The sequence below is a fragment of the Eulemur rufifrons genome, chromosome 29 (genome assembly GCF_041146395.1).
Source record: "Eulemur rufifrons isolate Redbay chromosome 29, OSU_ERuf_1, whole genome shotgun sequence".
Taxonomy (NCBI): domain Eukaryota; kingdom Metazoa; phylum Chordata; class Mammalia; order Primates; family Lemuridae; genus Eulemur; species Eulemur rufifrons.
The window spans coordinates 33579718-33600637 of NC_091011.1; the positions used below are offsets into that span (position 1 = coordinate 33579718).

General features: G+C 36.7%; 1 protein-coding gene across 5 annotated transcripts in view; it reads right to left on the reverse strand.

The window, feature by feature from the left end:
• HDAC9 (histone deacetylase 9) overlaps positions 1–20920 on the reverse strand; it is an 830046-nt gene that overhangs the window by 763919 nt on the left and 45207 nt on the right. The gene's annotated exons all lie outside the window — the stretch shown is intronic.

A 20920-nucleotide genomic window follows, 5' to 3' on the forward strand; every position in this document is an offset into this window, starting at 1 on the left:
GCAATAACAGCCATTGTCTTTCTAGGAGTTGCACTAACCGGATAGACTTCTTGAAAGGAATTTAAGGGACTTTCTGCCTTTCATTTGAATGTACTCCCACTTCTAGACACTTAGAGGAAAAGCAATTGGAAGGACCTTTTCCTAACAGTTTACTGGAATGTGAAACTTAAAAATAAAAGAAGAAGCTTTTAAAGTTACACTTAATGAGTGTAACTTTACCAAAATAGTATATCACAACTGCACTATTTTTATAGACAGATGCTGTAACTCTCAGAATTATACATCCCTTTATCTTGAGAATCCAACATATTTATTGTGACTCGTTTCCCCATCAGTATTTTGAAAGTGTCATTACTATTTTTGCCCAAATGTATAAAGCTGGATATAAATACATATTTTCTTTGAAGAACTTTATAACATCACCAAGAATACCTATAATATTTCAAATGGTCTCTAAATAGAAATGTGCTATTTAGTTATTAAAGTAGCTAAGTAGAGTCATCAGGTCTAGCAGGCTATTTCTCATCACATCTTTAATGCTCAATAAGTATTAAGATTTAGTAGCAATAAAAATGTACATTTTTATAACTCTCCTTTAAAACTTATTTTATTAGCATTACCAAAACAATCTTAATTTCCAAGTCAATGAGAAAGCAACATCTCTACAAAATGAAGATGAAAAACAAAGAGCAAAAACTATTTAATTTTTATATCAGAAAATGGACATTCTGACATTGACTTTAAATAAAAAATTGTCAACATATTTATTATAATAACATCATTTGCAAAGTTCTTTATAGTTACAAAGTGATTTTACACATATCACCATATTTGATATTATTTTCGCAAGAACCATGCTAATAGCTAACTTGGAACTCTCTCATCCCACTCTACCCCACCTGATGGGTAAGCAAATAGAGATATCATGTGCTTCATAATTAAAAATAAATAAAGTAATATAAAAATTAAATTTATTGGAATTTGAACTTATAGACTATCTTAAATTAATAAATGTGAGCTCCGAGATTTTTGTCATTTTTATTTTTTATGTTATAGTTTGAAGCATTTCATAAATGCTCTTGATACATTCTTGATTCTCAGTGACACAGTTTGATTTTAAATTAAGAATAACAAACAGCAAAGGACAAGAAACATTTAGAGAACAGCAGTGCAGCAGCTCTGAAAGATGCCTTCCATCAAGAGCAAGTTAGTCTGTGTTTTTAAAAATACTGTTTTTAAGGTCACTTTGTACATATACTGATACTTGTATATGTACAAATACAACTCAGATTTAATCAACAATCTCCAACAGTTCAACAGCGGTAACTCCTGCCACTTATTTCCACAAACAACACATGTAAAGACTGTCCATAACATGCTGATTTGTGGCTAGATATATAATTATTGGATTTTGACTACCTAGCTCAAAACTTGAGTTACGAAGTGAATCAAGGATGGAAATATAAATTTGGCTTCCAAGTATCATTTTTTTTGAAATTTAAACAATTATCTTTGCCATTCAATGCTCTTAAGAACTGTCTAATCATGGCATATTCTTTTAACATTATGAAAGCATTGTTATCTAAACACTGTTACAAGGAAAATAGGCATTTCTATGTTATATGTACTAGTTTTCTTTCATTGCATTTCCATTTCCAATAAGCCACATTAAACCAAAGTTACCACGACAACTATAGCTGCACAACTGGAATATGGTCATTTAAAGAGTTCTAAAATGTTTCAGGGGTATTGATCTGCTATATGTATATGCACATTATGTGTATGGATGTATCATAGGCTATCCATGCTTCCCTCTATTCATGGACACAAAATCAGTAGATTAGTGGCCTGATCTACACTTTTAAGGGACAAATCCATACAGAATTTTACATAAATTAATACTATTTTTAGCTGCTTGGAAAAGAAAGGGGGGTTAGTATTCAACATCTGTCAATGAGAATGGGCAATTTTTTTCTCATATCTTCCCACACTTCTTTATTCAAAAGGTTAAACAGAAATATACTGTTTAGAATGAGGAAGTTTTTCCCCTCATATATTAGTCATTCTTACGATAAGCCTGAACTAGAAATAATAGGAAACTGGCCTTCAAGAGGGTAGATAACTCAAAAACAAAAAAACCAGAAAAATAATGCCAATTGTTTGTAAGTACCAATCATTAAAGCATATAATAGAAATATATCTGCTTTCAATTAACAGTTTCAATTAATTTGAACATGAGTTTGCCCATGTTGGAAAAAAATATATATAGGTGCACATTTAAAGAGATAAACACAAGTGCAACGAAAACAAAACTGCTGCAATGAATCCTTCATCTCTTGAGATCTAGGAATGGTTATTTTGGTTCTTAACTATGTTCTCTGAACTACTTGGATCCTTAATAAAAGACTAAGGATCTTTGCTTCAAAAAGATCATCTCTGACTACAAGTTGATCAGCTCCCTGCAAGTAAGTTACTGCTATAATACCCTGGGATATAGCACAGGGCAACAACCCAAGGCAGTGACATCTTGCAATGTCTTAGCTTGCTTAGCTTAGCTCCCAGCCAGGGAGAGAGAAGGCAGAAAAACATTTCATTGTCCCAGCCCATTACTGTCACTAACCTCATTTGCAATGGTCTTTCCATAGGTCCGTTAACCAAGGCCTGTTCAATAGCAATAACATCACAAATCAGCAGAGCTTTATAGGTCACAAAGAATTTGCACATGGAATATCTCCTCTGATCTTCACAACAGTCCTTTGGAGTACACTGTTCTTAACACTATCCCCATTTTACAGATGAGGAGTCTGAGACATAGAGGTTTCATGGATTTGTTCATAGACATGTGGGTGGCAAATGTAGGGCTAGTCTTCTGACTCTTAGCACATAGCTGTCTTTGTTGCATCACAAGGAATTACAGGCCATTTGAGTAGAGCTGCTTGAATATCAAGGCCCTGCCTACCCAGTCATCATAAGTTCAATAACAGCTCATCGAGATACAGGTCTTCTTTACTAAATGACCTGTATCCTTTAGTAAGCCATAGAATAGATTGAACTCAGTCACAAAACACAGTAAAATGAATCAAAAAGTTGGAATAAATGTCTACAAGTTATCTCTCAGTAGAAGTTTTCAAATTTGACTTAGACTTCATATACCCTGAATACCACAATATTCCTTTTGGTTTTAAACTATATTCTGAGCTTCATATTATAGTTTTCTTTTTGTCCCCCCATTTTGGGCAATTAGTATTATTTTGAACAGTGTGCTACTAAGAAAGCAGAATGCTTTTGTAGACTATGTAACAAAAGTCTTGTCTATGTGACTCTAATATATCTTTCCCAGACTTAGGACAAAGCATAATATACAGTTCAGTCTACAAAGCCATGACACTCATCTGCAGGTCCCTCTCTTCTCTTATGGAGCCGTTAGCCTTATTCCTCTACAGAGTATGCTTCATAAACTGACTCCATTTATCAAATCCACTAACAGATAGTTTATTGGTGGTAAAAGCCTACTGTGACAGTGCATTGAGCACCGAGAGATTCATCAGACCCACAGTCTCTCTCTTAAGCCTCAGAACCTGAAATTCTGCCACAATTTCAACTTTGTAGAAAAGCACTAAAAAATTGCTCTGAACATTCTATTCAATTCAACAGCCTTTACTGAGTACATACAAGACACTCTGTTATCTATTATGGAAACCTCAGATGCTATTTCATTTCTCTGTTTCTTACATTTCCCATAGACAGTCACCAAAGTCAGAACACTCCTCCTTTCCATTTCAATTAATATTGCCTTGGCTCAATTAATTGTTTGTACTTAATTGGATTCTTGATCTGTCTTCTATCTGGTATTCCTGCCTTCAGGGAATGTATAAATGAATGAATGAGTCAGTAAATACAATTTGGTGACACACCAGCTCCTTGGCTGGCATTCGAGTTCCTTTACAATAATTTGAATCTCCTTTCACTCCACTTTTTCCCCTTTCTTCTTTTCCTGACACATAATCTCTATGGTTTCAGGCAATCTGTCATTACTCTTAGAGTAATGTTCAACATTATTAACTACTACTGAGGCACAGGTACCAGTTGACCAGAATGAACAGCTGTTGGATGAGCACTGATGTGGCTGTACTAAAGCACATCAGCTGACTATTAATCCTGATTATTCCTGTACGTTATCATTCACATTCATATTCCCATGTTTTTGTGCCTTCCTCTGCAAAGGATACTATTACTTCTTCCCCACCTCCCACTTTGAACTCTTTAAGGCCATGTTCAAATGAGAATTCTTAACCAACCACTCCAAGTAAAAGGACAGCTTCCTCATCTACATTCCCATTGTGTCTTGCACCATCCTGTAACACCTCTTATGTTAGACAATAATAATACCTCTTAAGTCAGTGGGGAGCTTCTATCCACCATGAGACTATGTTCTTCAGTTCAGGGATAACACTATATTCATCTCTGTAACCCCCACACCTAGCACAGTACCTGGTTCATGGCAGGTGCACAATAAATTCTTGATGAATGAGGGAACAGATGGCAAGCTGGGGCAGAATCATTTATCCAATTTGTTAAGTATATAATTCTGAAGGACCAAAGCACAGTCTTTTGATTTGGATCAGAGTAAGAAAAAAAAATTCTAGAGTTTCGGCCACCAAGTAGGAAAAGCAGACCCATATGGGATAGGTACCTTCATAGATTGGAGGAGACATCAGATACCCTCCCCCCCAAAATTTGCTTATGTTGTCCAAGACAGGATCATTTTGTAGACTTTCCATTTGAGGTGATTTCTCAGATCATTGGAAGGGTTCAGCTTTCTCACTTTCTTATTTGTAAGTCTCAGCTTTTTTCTCCCCAGGGAAATCCATTCTTTTATTAGACAAGCTCTACAAACTCAAGTTTGCCTCAAAATAATCAAACCACTATTCATCAAGATTTGGGAACACGGAAGGCAGAGATGTAAGGATACTTCTTACCTCTCAACTTTAGTAGGAGATGCAGGACTGTGCTCATAACGTTCCTGACAATGCTTATGTTGTCCTAAGGATTAAGATGGTAGAGGAATCTGGGACTCTGGGAGCTCTGGGGACTCTGGGGACTGGGAAACTGATGGGCACAGGCAAGAGCCACAGCAATGATGCAGTTGGTGATTTAACCTTCCCTAATACCATAATATACTCCTGGTGCTCTGAATCACCAAACACAACAGCAAAGACTGGCACATCAACTCCTTTTGGTTTATTCTGGGAAGTTACATGCAAGATTATTGGTTTCACTCCCCTCCTGCATTGCCAGATTACACACTCAGAGTATAGCTAAGAGCAGAAAGTGTCGCCCAGAGGGCCACACATCTTGCACACACTCTCTGCACTTAAGCTTCCTTCTAACACTTTTAGGAGAACCATTTAAGCACAGGCTACAATGTCGGATGTAAGATAGAGCAAGGAACGCAGCTTAGGAGGTTAGTTATGCATATATTTTGCATATTTAAGATAGGATTCAGTAGTCTATCCTATAAATATAACTCAATGGTAACATCTAAAAATACATAACATAATCAGGAATGGTCTGCTGGATATTGCATTTCATAAGAAGAAATCCTGCCAACTACAGTACCTGCACTAATAAAAATAGACCTTTTCGTAGTAAGCTTTCATTTTTAAAACACTGGGCTTAGTCCTGGGGTGTCCAGTATCCAAGTCATATCTTAAACAGCCTCTATGTCACAAAGACCATTTTATCAAAAAACCTTATTCCCTTGACTTTTATTGGATCATCTTTGAAGGGCCCTATCTGCAACTTCCCTCCTTGGACAATAGGGAGTCATAGTCACCATTATCACCAATTTGACTTTAAAACAAGACTCACAATGCCCAGAAACTGCAGGATATATAAGGCTCCTTTTCAGTCCCGGCAAAGGCATTGTGGAAAAAAAAAAAAAAAAAGCTTTGTCTACCTGTAAATACACATGGCACAGAAGTCCAAAATAGAATTGTGAAAAGGAAGTAATAGTCGAAGTGAAGGAACTTGTAACAGACAACCTCTGATACCTGTGCAGCAGGAGGGCTTTAGAACTCACACACTGTAACCTTCCCTGCAGCAAACTGCCCGACCAAGCATGCTTAAAAGAACTTGGCTCCCCTGGTCTACTACCTCACCGGTGTGGAGGCACTGGTTATGATCAGCTAGCCAAATACAAAAGACCTTTATCCATCATTGTAATTTAGAGTCACATGGTTCTCTTTTTCAAGCTTCAATATTGTGTACATTTAAAAAAAAAATTCTGTGATTTCTTTAATGCTGCAACTTACCTCTTGAAGATCTGATAATGCTCACATTCAGCAAAGTGCCCTTGTAAAACGTCTCACTAGCTGGGTGGTCTGGAAGTCAATTAACCTCTCTGAGCCTCAGTTGCTTAAACATGAATTATTTAACTTACCAGGTCATTGTAGGCTTGCAAGAAATAAATGCAATCATCAGTAAGGAGAAGGTGCTCAAAAGTGTTAGCTATTATTATCATTATTATTGTAGAAATTGTGTTTTACTTCAGGCCAAATTCTATCCCAAGAGAAAACAGTGACACACAGTGCCTCTCACTGTGGAACAAAGTCCTGCAGCACAGCTATTAATCTTTCTCACTCCACTAGGGTTACAACAGGGATCTAATTACTAAAGCTTTTTTCCATTCTTTCTTTCTTTCTTTTAGAAGGCAAACATGTACTCTAAGGAAATACACTGAGCTATCCCTTGCTTGCAAATATACTATGTTTACTTTAATCTTTCACTGATGTTACTCATATTTAAACATCACTTGGGCGTTGATAGAAAGGAAAACATTAGAATGGGGGAAAAAAAACAGTAAATTAGGTACAGCTATCATTTTGTAGAAATTTGAAGAGAAACGTGAAGTGTATTCCCCTAGTACTGCATAGATCCTTCTATAAAGAACTTTTCTATTTTATCAATTTGGCTTGGGAATTTCAATAGGCTTCTTTTTCTATTTTGGGCAGGATTTCATGGGTCATTTTACTTGCTGCTCTATGTTTTGCTAGTGGTCCATCCAATTTTAGGCCAGCCAAGATATATCTGCAGGCATGGACAGATATGCCCCTCAGGTGAAGAAATGATAACAGCAGAATACCCACACAATGAAGAAGGAAACCAGGATGAGCCCTGAGCCACCAGGGCCATTGCCCAAAGAGGTAAGGTACATGAGACCCTTCCCCAGGCAAGACCTACGTTGTCACTGATTCTGTTTACTCCTCATCCCCCACCTATGGCCTGCTTTTCCACTAGGTTTCTCCAGGATCTCTTCCAATTGAATAGGCCATTCTTCCTTTGACCCCTTTCCAAAGAACCTACCTTCACTAATGAGTTGAACCAACCCACATCTCCCATCTTTACCTCTTTCCCATGCCCTCCCAAAGAACTCTATTTTATACTTAAGATTTATCTCAATTCCATCCCTCTCTGGTCCTTTTCTAGCCTATACTTTTCCTTTTTCTACAGAAGCTTCCTTGTAAACACACACCAGTACACCTAATTTAGGATACATCTAAATTTCCAGAATATGCTAATATGTAAAAAGTGAATTATTTTATCAGATATCTTGTTCTTTGAACTTCACCCTACCAATTAGTATTGACTTTTCTAATTTGCATAAACTTTATATTGATATTCAAGTTAAGAACAACCAGGTTCATGCCATGGAACTCTGTGGGCTCTATTTAGCACAGGGGCAACAGTTTTAACCATGCTTGAATTTATAAAATAACATGCACTTACTGAGTACTTGCTGTGAATGTTCAGTACAAGCCTGAGATAGTTCCTGCCTCACAGATTTCACACCAGTGACTTTTCACAGTGTGGTCCAAGAACCTCCCTGAAAATGCAGATTTAGACACTCAACACTTATCTGAGACCTCCTAAATCCGAATCTTTGGGACAAGGTCCCAGAAACAGCAGTTTTAACAAATTTCCACGGAGATTTTTAGCTGAGCTAAGGTATGAGAACCACTGGAGAAACAACATACACATGTGAGCAATTAAGAAACAAAACATATAGAGAAAGTAACACAGTAAATACACGGACTTTGGAGTCTGATTGACTTTAAGGCAAATTCCAACTGTTGTACTTTCACAGGCAAATTATTTGCCACTCTGACCTTCAGTTTCCTCTCCTATAAGTTGCTTGCTCTAATAGCTACTTGCAGGATCACTAAGGATGAGTGACAATATATTTAAAATACTCAGCATAGTGCTCAATAAATGTGAGGTATCGTTATGACATTCAGGGCCTCTATGCTGCAAACTGCCCCTGGAATTATGAACCACTGCAGCCCTGATGACTATCATTTCCTTAAAAAAAAAAAAGGAACAGCACAAGTGCTATAGGAATTAGAAGAAGGGAAGTTTTCATTGTGTTTAGAGGTAGAAGGGGAAGATACCACGGAAGAGTGGGCACACAGCTTTAGGATATTGAATTTTAGTAATGGTTAACAGAAATGTCCTCCTTTCCTGGAAGTTCACCAAGTCTTACCTCAATAAATTATCAATAATTTCAAGAAATAATTTTAAAACTGTGTTGCTGTGTCTTTCAACTATTTGTGATTAAAAATGATCTATTTTTGTATTCCCCATATCATAAAATATTTTCAATGTAAAAAGTATCCTCAAAATTATCTCAAATTTTATGCTAGCAACAGGATGTCAGTAGTCTGTTTTATGTAGCACACTCTGTTCCCACAGAGATGGTAGAATTTCATACAGACTGCTTCTCAAATATGAACTTTTTTTTTAATTTTTTGTTTTATTGAAACAGAGACTTGCCCTGTCGCTCGGGGTTAGAGTGCCTCAGCGTCAGCCTAGCTCACAGCAACCTCAAACTCCTGGGCTCAAGCCATCCTCCTGCCTCAACCTCCCGAGTAGCTGGGACACAGGTGCGCACCATCAGGCCTGGCTAATTTTTTCTATTTTTAGTAGAGATGGGGGTCTCGCACTTGCTCAGGTTGGTCTTGAACTTCTGACCTCAAGAAATCCTCCTGTCTCAGCCTCCCAGAGTGCTAAGATTACAGGAGTGAGCCACCTCACTGGCCTCAAATATGAGTTATTTACATACATGCTAACCTCCTGCCAGGAGGTGGCATTCTTTGGATTACTATATATTATTATTATAGTACAATATGGGTTGCAGCTTTTCCATGGTCTCTTTCAAAAACCATGTGAAAGATGTTCACTAAGGGTCAAGGAGCCTGCAAAGACAGAAGCTCACCTGCTCCAGGAAGCCAACTGGCTTATGAGGGGATCAAGCCTGTTAATGATACCCTTAGTAAAACAGGCTTATCAATTAAGGTAACTCACTCAGAGCCAATCCTATTATACCTCATTATTCCTGTGAAGAATCAAGAACAACTGCAACTCCATCTGAAAAACTGGAAAAAAGCTTCAAATGATAAAACCTTCAAAAATAATGTAGCAATTACTGTGTATATAAATACAGCGTCAGAACTCAAAACAAACTCAGCACTCAATCCACAGGACATTTATTCCCTCTGAGTGAAAAAGCCTCTTTTGAAACTGAGAATCTGTATAAAAACAAGGGGACCAAAACAATTCATTTCATTGCAGGCAACTTCTATTAATGTCACACAGGGGAAAAGACACAGCCCTTGCTTTCATATTCCAGTTCTGCAAGAAAAAATATGCATATATGTGTGCACGTATTAAAATAGACTGAGACAGATCAACACATATAAATAGCTCAATGCAACATCTGTAGCGGTCCTTTAGATTGTATTAGAGTCCTTGCTGTTTATCAGGTTGTTAAATCATATCAGCTTCTAGTCATTTAAATTGCCAGTTGCTGAGCAACCACATCTTTTGTCAACTGTCACTCACTCTTAAGTTCCTCTGCAACACTCCCTTAAGAAAAAAATAGTGAAAAAATCTTGAGACACTTATTTTGGGCATAAGAAATGCACTTAATTTTATCCTTGAGCTTAAGGAATCTGAGAATTGAGTGATCTTGAGAAAATAAAACCTGTTTAGCGAGTAGAAGGAGGAGCAGGGTGTGGAACAGGTAGTGATGTGGATGAGTACCCAGACAGAAAAGTTGTGGGACTTTGCTAAAGTAAGTTTCCTTTTTGGGACCTGGTCCACAGCAGAGTTATGTTTGTGACAGAAGCCGTACAATAGAAAATATGCACCCTTAGAGCTAACAGATGATTCATAACAAAACTGATATCTAGTTATTATTTTCATAATCATACTCTTTAAGGCAAGGCAGGGCCCCTTGGCCAATACAGATAATATAATGCAGTGTGTATGCAGTTCAATCTATCAATAAAAGCACTTCCTGAATTGCCACTCTCTGCCTCTGGACCTCAGTTTCGGACCAGATCATCTCTGAAACTCTTCCTAGCAATAACATTTCATAAACCCAACAATCTTTAAATTAGGAAGTTGCAGCCTGTATAAACTGGGCCAACCCAAGAAATCAGACTTTTTTGTGTTGCTTCAACTCAAAAACACCAGAAATATAAATATCTATATACAAAGAAAATTATTTAAATGTATGTTGCTCTTTAAAGAATAAAGAGGGATATCTTTTTTACTGAAAGTAGGAAATGACAGAATTTGTCAACTTTAAAATTAAAACTTTTCTGCAATATAAGAAACACTAACAAAGTGCAAAGATAATTCACACTGGGGAAAAATACTGCAATGCAAATAATCAACAAAGAATTAGTAATGAAGTTATTTAAAGAACCCCCCCATAAATGAGTAAGAAAACAAAGTAAAAAAGAACAATTTAGAAATAGGAAAAGGAAAGGAATAGGCAATACACAAAAAAGGAACTTCAACAGCCAGTAATTATATGAAAAGATGCTCAATAAGATACCAAATCACGCCCATCAGATTGGGTAACATTTTAAAGCATTATTAATCCTAGTGTTGGCAAGGGTATGGAATAACTAAAATTCTTCTACACTTTCAGAGAAAGCATAAATGCACACACACCACTTAGAATAGTAATTTAAGACTATCTACTCAAGTGGACAATGTATAATACCCTATGACTTATGGTAGGCACAATAACACTTCCCCTCAAAGATATTCATGAGCTACTCCTCACAACCTCTGACTATGTTACCTTATATGCCAAAGGGGAATTAAGGTTGCAGGTGGAATTAAGGTTGCTAATAAATTGACCTTAAAATTGGGAGATTACTCTGGATTATTTGAGTCAGACCATCATAAAGATTCTTAAAAGTGAGAGAGGGAGGCAGAAAAAGAGAGTCAAGTGGAGATGTGACTATGAACAATAGTAAGAGAGACGCAGCATCGCTGGCTCTGAAAATGTAGGAGTGAGGCCACCACCCAGGGAATTCCAGCATGCTCTAGAAGCTGGAACAGGCAAAGACATGGATTCTCCCCCCCAGAGTCTCCAGAAGAAACAGAGCCTTGCTGACACCTTGATTTTAGCTCAGCGAGAACCATGTCAGATGCCCACAGAACTGGGAGATATTAATAATAAATGTGTGTTGTTTTAAGCTGGCACATTTGGGGTAATTTCTTTCTGCAGCAATAGAAAACTAATAGGCAACCCAGCAATTCTACTCCTAGGGAAATTCTCCCACATGTCTTCTTGAAAAAAAAAATCACAAACATGTTCATAGCAAGACTATTTAGAACAGAAATATTGGAAACAATCTAAATGTCTATCCAACATGAGAATGGATATGTGAAAATTGTAGCAATTTATATAATAGAATATTATATAATAATTAATATAAAAGACCTAAAGCTATATATATCTACATGGATATTCCTCAATACCAATGATAAATTAATGAAATACTAAAAAATGATTTGTATAATAGGTAATGTGTATAAAGTCTAAAAACATACAAAATAATATCATGATTTTTATGGATAAATATTCTACAGTTAAAAGAATAAATATTCAATAAATGGGAATGATAAATGCCATACTCAGGATAGTGGCTAACTCTGGCGAGTGAGTAAATTGTACACAGAGTGCCTCAAGTATATTTTAAATGCTTTATGTCTACAAAAAAAAAGTCCTGAGGTAAATAAGACAAAATGAGGGATCTGACACGAGTACATGATGAGTAAATGAGTATTTATTAAATTTATTATTCATAGTTTTCTGGATTACTGAAATAGTTCATAATAAAAAAATAAACAACATATGGGTTCCAATGATGTATTTTCCATGTGTCCACTGGCAAACAGGCAAACTGATTCCTCCCAAGTTCACAGAAAATGATCTCACCCAAGGAAGTATCCCTATTAACTTGCCAATTAAAAGACAAAAATACCAAAAAGCAAACATCAATATTTAACCCAACTTTTGTAACCTTCCAAATGTACACTGAAACAGTGTATTTTTATTTTTCCTTTTATTTTAAGCAATTTCATCTTAAGTCTGAAAAGTCAAAAAGTAATTCACATTGGAAGGATTTCTTCTGCATGTTTCCAAAGAGGCACACCCAGGTGTGAAGAGGTCTATTTGCAAGTGGGTATTTATGAAATAAACCATAATAAATATACTGTCACCTTCCAGACAAAAACTGAAATGATTCATCTAGAAATAACAGTGTTTAAATAAGTTGTTAAGTAGACAAAATAACATTCTACAAATCTTTGTCAACCGTCCAACAATAACAGGCAATAAACCTATTAGCTAAAAGACACAAATTTGAGGAAAAAATATAAATCCATTTTTTGTGATTTAATATTTTTCCCTTATTACTTACACTTCTATCAAACATGTTGCAATTCCTATTTTTCTCTTTTTTGCATAGCAATGACTGTCTAATGCCCCCAGGGCATTACAAGAAGATTAGGAAATGACTGTTCTGCTTCGTCGGAAAATGTTAAAAATAAGGGGGGGTTTCCACTTTGACACTTTTCCTCCTGAACTGGAAAACTTAACCTAGGATTAATTAATAACTTAAAATACTGGAACTAAATTGTTTTTGCTAGAAGGAAAAAATAAACACGAAAATAATCTGTATAACTTAAATATATGACATGGATAAAAGTAAAAGCATTGTTTTGCAACCCATTGTTATTCAACTAAAGTTTATTTAATCTCTTAAAAAGCCAAGGTCCCTTTCTTCTAAGCCTGAGAAACCTAAGTTAATTATATTTACTTCTAGGTGGCACATAACTTAATACCTGTGCTGCCAAAATGTCAACCACAACATAAAAGGCAATGATGGCCGCTCTGAAGAAAAACATGTTCCTTTGTTGTTTTTCTGACTAAGCCAAGCCTGAGTCCAAATAAATTTATGTCTCAACCTACAACTCAAGAATACTTAAAATGAAGACTTGCCATATTATTAGGCCTAAAATGAAAGATAAGCATACTATTGCAAATAAATTTACATACTATTCAAGGTATTAACAGACTAAAAACTATTACCTAAGAAATAGTGACATTGCAACATCTCAGCCATATATTAACTTATAATCAAAGCTTATCCCTTTAATTGATGCTGCATTTATTCAGAGCATTACTGCATTTAACATTCCCAAATCATTCGATAGAGTCCAACTTCTTCATTAAGACTCTTTCCCTTTCTTGAGCTCTTTCTCTTCTTCCCATTTCCTGTTTTCTCAGCCAATCAGCATGAAGCCTCTTTTGCTGATTAATCAACCTTCTTACATTTGCTATGTGCCCCTTCTCCAGAGAAATGTCATATCTTGTTCCATCCACCTCTTCTGTGGGGTTTTCCTGCACTGGCTAGGATTATCTCTTCTCGGGATACTATCCTCTATTGCTCCAAGGTCAAGCTCCCTAAACTTAACATAACAGGAATCTTTGAAACTATCTAGGCTACCCTTCTCACCTTTAGAGGAAATTTTTCACTCTCCTCTAACAGATAACCTGTACCTGAACACATCCCTTCAAAGATTCGACACAACTATTCTACTGATGAGTAAATTATAAACGTTTAGAAGACATTCTCTATGTCAAGTTAAAATATACCTCTCTGTAACTTTTCTTTATTGGTTCATTTCAATCAGTCTTCTGAGGTGACCCAGAATCTCCTTTTATAGTCATTCAATTATTTGAATGCTATCGTGTTTCCTTCAAATCTTAATTAAACATCCTCTATTCATTCAAATAATGTTTGAACCCTAAAACTGTTAGCCCCACAGATATGCACAGCTCTCACTACCAATTGCTGTTAACTTAGTATTATGATTGACATATGCCTAGATAACACATTGGTGTGCACAACATGGCATACTCCCATCAGCTCAGTCACCTAAAATCATACAACTGCACCCAAACCCATCACAAATTAATTTCCATGTGAAATTATCTTGCTTATTCATTGCATCTTGTTGAGTGTCTGTCTCACCACCAGACTACAAACTTCCATGAAAACAAAGATGATGTCTGTCCAGTTCATAGGAACCAGAGATCAGTGCCTGGAATATGATAGATAGTCCATGTATATTGTTGACTGTTCCAATAAAATCTACCTAAAATAATGCTTATTAGGGACTTTCATCTGACATAAATATTCAGGATCACTTACTGACCTAAATTCTACAATGACTAAGTGCTGGTCATAAATTGTGGAAACACAAACAGGTGAAACTTGGTCTTTGTGGATAGGGAGTGTTCCCAGAGTTGGTTATGACAAGCTAAGGTCTGGAGGAGGAACAGAAAGATGCCATTCAAAATACATATTTATAATAAATATGCAATACAAGGCCTTTCTACTTTATTGTTGAGACTTCAGGGAGGTTTGAAACTTCAAGAAGGTTGGAAGAAAAGTATCATATGTACACAGAACACCATGTGTGACCACTGTGCACATAAGAAAGAAGATGGTCTAGAAAGTGCCGTCCAAGGACTTAGATGCTGGCTAAGGAGAAGACAGGGAGGGGGAAAGCAAGGCAGAGGATGGGGTGTTATCATGGCAGATCACAAAAAGGAGGGCAGTGGGAGCCACTGAAATGGTTTCAATGAGAGTATGACATCATTGGGTTAACAGTAAGGAAAAAAAATGTTGTCAGTCTCAGAATGGTGCACACAGCAGAGGAGGATATGACCAGGGGCAGGAAGACTGGGCAGGAAGCTGCTGCAGGATTCCAAATAAGAGATGGAGACTGAATTAGGATAATGGGAGTGGGGCTGGAGCACAAGGATAATGCAAGGACAAAAACCAACAGGGCCAAAAGATGAAGGGGTGAGTGAAAAGGGAAGCCCAAGATGCTCTCAAGGTTTCTGATTTGGTCCCAATCACAGAAATTAGAACAAAGGATAAGGAACAATGAGCAGCTCAGAAGCCTTCACTGTTCATAAACAGAGAGAAGAAATTACATCAAAATGTTAATGGTTCCATCTGAGAGCTCGTATTTAAGGTGATTTTATCTTCTTTACCCTTTTTTTACATTACCCAATTTTCTCAAATAAACATGTATCATTCATAATCAGAAAATGTTTTCATTTCCAAAATTTTTCAATAGCACTGGTTTTATTATTAAATATTTGTTTATTTACTTCCCACTAAAAAGTCTGAAAGTCATTAAAATCAAAACCAGGTGTGAGGGGTTTGGAGATTTTATTTTTTGCATAAATAGAGCCAGCAATAATGATAACTATGACACTACCAGGTGATCCATGTCAACTTAGGCTTTTTTCCTTCTTCTAATGAGGTTATCTGCGACATGGCCCAGAATTTTTGTATAATGCCTACTGTAAGAATATGTTATGCACAGCCCATACTATATACCTAATTAATAGGTAAAATAAAAGAAACATTCACTTTTTATGAATTGAGTTGCTTTAAGTTTCTACTTAATTATAGCAGCAATTCATCTAATTTATATACTTAAAATCCTGACTTGGTAATTTAAACAGATTCTGCCATTACCCTGAAGATAAACAGATAAATAAATATAACTTTTTATTAAACATGCCATTCCATTTTCATAATCAGACTGACCAAAAGCATCAGATATTTTGAGCTTTTTCAAAAATGTCTTAATGTAGTCTGTTGTGTTAATAGTAAGGATTAACTAGTAAAACTCCATTTCCTGATTTCTTTGAGGAATTTTTTTTTTGTTTCAGAAAGAATTATTATTAGTATCTGCTACAAAAAGCAGATATGCTACTGTAGCCATTTATTCATTCAACAATAGGGTAGGGACTTACAAAAGTGGGGGAATCTTTGCCATCATGTTACTTACATTTGGGTAAGAAAGTGGCAGGGGATAGGGTTTTGGAAGTATGTCAACCAGGTTACTTTAAATCCAAAGTAATTAAAAACCTGTGGATCCAAAAAGTAGAACTGAAGGTTCCCCTCACCCACCCCAGGGACTAAATGTACCTAACAAGTAAATCCAGAGCATCTGTGGATGCTGTCGTTACAATGGAAGATTTTAAGGGAAGAGGCCCCATCGGCTTGGTACAACATTTACTGCTATGGGTTTACTCCACACACTTGAAAGCAGGGAGAGGAGTTAGAAGATATGAACATGAAATGAAACACTCTTGACCTGCCAGACCCTCTGGGAGGGGGTTCACTGACTTTCACTTCAAGAGAAGTAAAGGTCTGCAGCCCTGTTGGCCACCAGAGATGAGGGACCTGGGAGAGGGCAAGCTGGGAAGCTATTAGATTGGCCTGAGATGAGCTGGTCCCAGAAAGGACAAAATTTTATGGCCAGTTGTCCCTTCTGCTGAAAGCAGAGAAATGGGTAGGGAATTCACAGAACTCTAATTGCCTTGTATGATGAAGGAGGGACAACAAAGTTCTACGTGGTGATGTTCATCTCATCCCAGTAACAACACATGTCTCTATAGTAAGCTGTGGCAGTGTATAAGACTCCAATACATTTAATATTCAAACATGTACTTTTTCAATAGGGAGAAGAACCTCAGGAATAAGAATGCGAACTGCCTGTGAGGGTGTGGAAGGATGAGCAGGAGAAGTGAAGGGTCCCCCAGAGTGATTACTCTCCTCTCATTGTTTTGGAAGCACCTTATATAATCACTTTACCAGTAGAGTTTCATTGGGCCAAATTAAGTTACTTCTTTGGGCCAAATTGAGACACTTCTAATCCCTTCCATATCCCCTAAAATATGCTTATGGGGGTAGGGAAATGGGGGAGACACCTACAGGTATTGGCTTTTTTGTAGCCTAGCTCCAACCAACCTCTTAAGAGAGAAGGATAACTCACCTGCATGGACAGCAGATGGGGTGTTAGAATTTTTCAGATAGGGCTTTTCACTCAATTAGGATTCAGGAAAAAAGTGCTGTGACAATAAAGGACTAGGGTCAATTCAATAAATTAAGAACCCAAAGATTTGTGTGGGAAAATTACAATTCAATGAACCGATAGGATGTTCCAGATCCTATCCAATATTTGCCCCCTGTATTCCAAACTCCACCTACCCTAAGATATTTAAAGTCTATAAAGCAGACATTTCAATGAGTAATATCTTAGAGCAGGACCAAGACTGTGGTTGCCTCAACTTGATAATAATGAAATGATACAAGTCACTAAGGAAATGGAAAGAGGTTAAAAAAATGAGCTCCAATCCCACCGCATGCCCCCATTAATCTGGGCTCTATAGACCCTCCATTCAAAAAATACAAATGGACTCCAAATGCCCCAGCAGTTTAAATTTTTATTTGATAAACTAGTCTGTCAATACCTATACAAGTACCCTGGCATCATGAAAATGTGCTCTGTTTATTTGGGAGATGTTAGTTCTCGCCTGCATTTAATATTCCTTTCTGAATACCAAAGTTTTAAAGTATTTACTATGCAAAATTTCCAGCAGCTCAGGAAGCAGAGCCCTGCCTGTAGGCTCTGATGGGTTTTTTAACTCCATGCACCTTGGATCAAAGGCAGGATTTTCAGATAATTTTAAACCCTTTGCTAGGATGCTTGTGAAATGTTCAAGGTTTTAAAATTTATCACCAGACATAGGGAAAAAATCTTTTTTTGAAGTAGATAATTTTTCTGCAGTCCTGAAAGTGCTTTTTAAGGAACCATAATCACCTCACTCAGATGTACTGAAACTAGCAAGGGAACAATACAGTTTACTTTTGAAAGGACTCTGCAAAATACTCATTACCGAACAATAGAAGCTGTGCTTCAGCAGGTCCCTCAGTTCAATTTTAAAATGCTTGAAGCCTAGTGTGGCTTCCTTGCTAATCAGGGCACACAACTTCTCACCAGCTGAGGATGCTTGTTTTCATAGTGGCTGGTTTATTCTATAGAAAAATGCTGCTCATTGAGAATTTTAGCTTTATGAAGGGAAGTCAAATCCTATCGTAGCCACTCTATTAAAAAAAAAACCTTACAATTTGATTTCCCATTCAAAATGAGTGACCTCCAAATAAAATGCTATGTCAACAGAACTGCTTTGTTTTTAAGTTAATATTTTATTACTAAAGAACTTGAAAGAATGAATAGTATATATGTATAGTCAATGGCATAGGCATGTAGATTAAAATCTTTGGTATTGGAAAGAAAAAATAAAAAAATAAAATAATTTTATTTCTCCAAAGTATTGCACACTAAGCAATAACTTATAAAAAATTCCAAGTTTTTATAGTTAGACAGATGTACTTATTTGCATAGCTAAATAAAATCTTAAATAATCAGTTGTCTAAACATAATAACAGTTTCTCCCACATAATACAAAGTATTGATACAGTTTCCTAATTTTGTTTATTGGGTAAATTCACACCTAATGGGTATAATGTACACTATCTGGGGGATGGACACACTTATAACTTTGACTCAAACAGTACAAAAGCAATTTATGTAACCAAAACATTCGTTCCGCCATAATATTCTGAAATTTAAAAAATTGCAAAAAAATTAAAATAAATAATAAGAGATGGGATGAAGTCTGGATCTAGTCAAAGAGTGACTTTTTTTTAATTCTGTGGAAAATAGTATATTTTATTACTTTTCTTATTATGATAGGCTCAAAGAGAAAACTTTATAAAATAACATGTATACTGCTATTCTGATTTTTAAAAAATACAACAAAATCCACAATGTTTAGTCTCTTCTTTTGTCAATTCTTTCTTTACCTATGGGATAAAGGTCACATCCCTTCTGCCAACAATTCCCAAGCAGGGGACTGACCTGCTGCCATCAGTTTCCCATCAGAGCCTCTTTTCCTGAGTAGAAAAGCCCCTGGACAGTTGGAGATTTCATGTTGGCAAGATGTGAATTTTACCTGAGCAATGAGTGCCCTGGCTTTGGGGTCAAAAGATTACATCCAGCCATTGCTTTTTTTCATGGACTGAGGGTGGTGGAGGGCTTAGATTTCTCCATGGTGTTGTATTAGTTTCTTGTGGCTGCTATAACAAATGACCACAAACTTGGTGCCTGAAGAACAACAGAATTTATGCTCTCACATACAGTTCTGGAGGCCAGAAGTCAAACATTAGTTTCACTGGGCCAAAATTAAGGTGTCGGCAGGGCTACTCTCCCTCTGGAGGCACCAGAGGAGAATCCATTCCCTGCAATTTCCAACTTCTGGTGGCTGCGTCACTCCAATCTTTGCCTCCAGTCACATTACTTTTTCCTCTTCTGTGTGTGTTAAATACCCCTTTCCCTCCCTCTTATAAAGATCCAGTGATTGTGTTTAGGACCCACCTGGATAATACCGAATAATCAGAATAATCTCCCTATCTAGAGTTCCTTAACTTAACCATATTTGCAAAATCTTTTTTGGTCATATAAGGTAATATTCACAGGTTCTAAGGATGAGAATGTGGATATTTAATCGGATGCCATTATTCAGTCTATTACAGGTGTCTTCTACAATCCAATACATTAAAAAACAGTTTGTAAAATCTGCTAATTTACTTCTCCCTAACTCTCAGAAAAAAAAAAATAGCAAAACACAGTATGTATAGATTATAAGTAAAGCATCATATGTTCCATAATTGCTTGGTGCCAGGGGATAAAATAATATGTCATAAAAAGTCCAGATTACAATGGTATGATGATGATATCCAATAGAGTTAAATATTTAATAATCTTAAGCATACTTTTTGCTTTCTAAAATACATCATTTAAAAAAATTCTTAACACATCTGATTATCAATTTTAGAAATAGAAGATTACTGGAATTGCTAGTAAACACAGACGTAACCGTAACATTCATTTGTTGGGATGCTACCATGTCTCACACTAGAAGTCATTATTCTAGAATACCAATAAGGTATAACAAAGAGAATCAAGCACTCTGAATTGAGAGAGACCCAGATTTGCATCCCATCCTTACTCCTGACTAAGTGAGTGACTTCAGGCCAAGCACTCATCCTCCATTTCTTAATCTGTAATGTGAGCAGCAATGTCCCTGGGCATTTCCCTGCCAATTGATATTCATAATGAAACAAACAGACTTGAGTCCCTAATATTTTGGCTGGTGTAAGCTCAATGCAATCGTATCTCTTTTGCTACCAGGAGAGGTTGAAGCTTGACACATTCTGCTTCTTGGGCTCTCTCCAGCACTGTATCCACTTGAGCAAAGAGACTCACTCTACATACACGCATACAAACACAAACTCTACCTGAAGCTTCCCACCATTTTGCCCCTTTGGCTCCATTTTTTTCTTCCCCTCTCGTCTCTATTCCACACTCCCTCTATTTCAGATAAATCCAGGAACTCTAAACCCTTCATTCACTACTTTGCAATCTAGTTCTCACTCTGATGTCTTGGTACCAGTGACAAGAAGAGGTCTTTGCAAGGAGAGAGTGGGAAGGAGCCATGAAGGTAGATCAGAGGCTCATAGTTTCCCAAGAAGCCTCCTAAAGAAATTCTTGTAGGCAAACACAATTTCCTCCCTAAAAGAATTTTTTATTTTTGTCAAACTGATAAGACATTTTCCAC